Source organism: Protobothrops mucrosquamatus, unplaced genomic scaffold (assembly GCF_001527695.2).
Source record: "Protobothrops mucrosquamatus isolate PMUCROS unplaced genomic scaffold, P.Mucros_1.0 scaffold14337, whole genome shotgun sequence".
NCBI classification, from domain to species: Eukaryota; Metazoa; Chordata; class Lepidosauria; order Squamata; family Viperidae; genus Protobothrops; species Protobothrops mucrosquamatus.
In genome coordinates this window covers 3,700-6,361 of record NW_015400106.1, presented here as the reverse complement: position 1 = coordinate 6,361, position 2,662 = coordinate 3,700, and the positions used below count along the sequence as shown (strand labels likewise).

The window sequence follows — 2,662 nt, the reverse complement described above, 5'->3', positions numbered from 1 at the left end:
TCAACAGTATCGCTCTGATGGGGAAAAAAGCTTTAGTCATCATACACATCAGCTCTAAAGACACACCAGAGAAGGGAGGATTTTCAGGGTATTTGCAACCATAACTGTAACTTCCTTGTTTCGAAGTTTTCCCCGCTCCTAGATCAAAGTAGCACAATTCACTTTATAACTGAGGTTATTTTATATGCAACACTGCACCTCTTTAATTTCTTACTCTTTTTCTTATGAGTAAATTAAAGCTTTGCTTTCAATGAATGCAGTATGGTTTTTACCAGGTGCAAGCTTACACAAATTCTAAGCAGTTTAAATCAAGAGTGGGAAACTTCCCTGGTACTGCCCATACTGACTGGAGCTAATGAGTTTAAAGCCCAGGCATCTGGAATACATCACACATTGCCAAAACTATGGACAGTTCAAACAAGCCACAACTAAACTGGCTTGTATCCTTCTCCATTTACTGCTACAGTTATCAGCACAGAACATTTAAGGAAAAAAAGTTGAATAATGATTTTCTTGGAACTGTCTTTTCAGTCAATTTGCAATAAATGCATTCACCTTAGCAGCTTTAGGAACCAATTTCATCAACCTCAACTAGAATATTCAGAGTCCTTCTGAATATTCCATTTAGCAAATTGGATAGTGGGATTACTTTTAATTAGTACATTTAATAACACACACACACAAAATTACCTTTATATTTCCTGGATGCGCTTGAAACAGCCAGCTTCATTTTTCTTAGGTTTACATGACTCCTTTTTTCCCATAGATCTAGTACAAAAGTTCTGCTATTTCTTCATTGATTCATTTGAATCCTAAAATGACACAAGACCTAGCAATTACATTATAGGCTAGTCTGCCTGGAGAAGAATAAGCAAGCAACCCAGCTGATGTATCAGACAAGACTGGCTAATACAGTAAGATCAACAGTATCGCTCTGATGGGGAAAAAAGCTTTAGTCATCATACACATCAGCTCTCCAGAGAAGGGAGGATTTTTAGGATATTTACAACATAACTGTAACTTCCTTGTTTCGAAGTTTTCTCCGCTCAAGTAGCACAATTCACTTTATAACTGAGGTTATTTTATTTGCAACTGCACCAGTTCAATACAATATGAGCCCTAGGCTCTTTAATTTCTTACTCTTTTTCTTATGAGTAAATTAAAGCTTTGCTTTCAATGAATGCCGTATGGTTCTTACCAGGTGCAAGCTTACACAAATTCTAAGCAGTTTAAATCAAGAGTGGGAAACTTCCCTGGCACTGCCCATACTGACTGGAGCTAATGAGTTTAAAGCCCAGGCATCTGGAATACATCACATTGCCAAAACTATGGACAGTTCAAACAAGCCAAACTGGCTTGTATCCTTCTCCATTTACTGCTACAGTTATCAGCACAGAATATTAAGGAAAAAACGTTGAATAATGATTTTCTTGGAACTGTCTTTTCAGTCAATTTGCAATAAATGCATTCACCTCAGCAGCTTTATGAACCAATTTCATCAACCTCGACTAGAATTTCCAAGTTTTCCACCCACATTTTCTCAAAGTGCATTGATCCATTGAGAATTTTAAAAAAATTGACTTCAACTTGAAGCTTTTAATATTACCTCTCATTCTTTAACCCCAAAGAAAAGTGATGCAATCTTTCCAAAATCTTTAAAACAAGGTTGAGCAGATAACTCATACTGCACATTTTAGTCTTTATCCGTAAAGTTGTGTTATCCCATGAGCTCCTGGGAGAGGCAGAATTTGCTCCAGGATGATCTATGGTACAGTCTCCAACAAAGTCATTATATAGAGAAATGCAAAGCATTTGATTCCAAAGAACTCCAATATGCTGTTGTTTCCTCTAGGACCAAATCAACCCAACCATTCTGGTTTTAAAATGTTCTAGAACTAAATTGTCTGGACAACCACGGGTCAGAACATTCAGATCAGCATTGCCCAGGAGGGAAATGTAACATTTCAGAGTCCTTCTGAATATTTCATTTAGCAAACTGGATAGTGGGATTACTTTTAATAAGTACATTTAATAACAACACAAAACAATTTTTTTACCTTTATATTTCCTGGATGCACTTGAAACAGCCAGCTCCATTTTTCTTAGGTTTACATGACTCCTTTTTTTCCATAGATCTAGTACAAAAGTTCTGCTATTTCTTCATTGATTCATTTGAATCCTAAAATGACACAAGACCTAGCAATTACATTATTGGCTAGTCTTCCTGAAGAATAAGCAAGCACCCCAGCTGATGTATCAGACAAGAACTGGCTAATACAGTAAGATCAACAGTATCGCTCTGATGGGGAAAAAAGCTTTAGTCATCATACACATCAGCTCTAAAGACACACCAGAGAAGGGAGGATTTTCAGGGTATTTGCAACCATAACTGTATCTTCCTTGTTTCGAAGTTTTTCCCGCTCCTAGATCAAAGTAGCACAATTCACTTTATAACTGAGGTTATTGTGGCTTGTTTGAACTGTCCATAGTTTTGGCAATGTGATGTATTCCAGATGCCTGGGGTTTAAACTCATTAGCTCCAGTCTGTATGGGCACTACCAGGGAAGTTTCCCACTCTTGATTTAAACTGCTTAGAATTTGTGTAAGCTTGCACCTGGTAAGAACCATATGGCATTCGTTGAAAGCAAAGCTTTAATTTACT

The 2,662-nt window shown here is 37.1% G+C and overlaps 1 long non-coding RNA gene and 2 other non-coding genes across 4 annotated transcripts in view; all 3 read right to left on the bottom strand.

The window, feature by feature from the left end:
• Positions 1-695: 695 nt before the first annotated feature.
• Positions 696-2,662, bottom strand: part of LOC107301549 — a 5,519-nt gene continuing 3,552 nt past the window's right edge. For both annotated transcript variants that reach the window (XR_001549309.1, XR_001549308.2), the window contains 2 exons: positions 2,058-2,179; positions 696-812 (listed from right to left, as the gene is read on the bottom strand). This is a non-coding gene — a long non-coding RNA (uncharacterized LOC107301549). The remainder of the gene's footprint in view (positions 813-2,057; positions 2,180-2,662) is intronic.
• On the bottom strand, positions 884-973 carry LOC114923790. Its single transcript, XR_003810711.1, has one exon. It is a non-coding gene; the product is annotated as a small nucleolar SNORD12/SNORD106 (small nucleolar RNA).
• LOC114923791 lies at positions 2,248-2,338 on the bottom strand. Its single transcript, XR_003810712.1, has one exon. It is a non-coding gene; the product is annotated as a small nucleolar SNORD12/SNORD106 (small nucleolar RNA).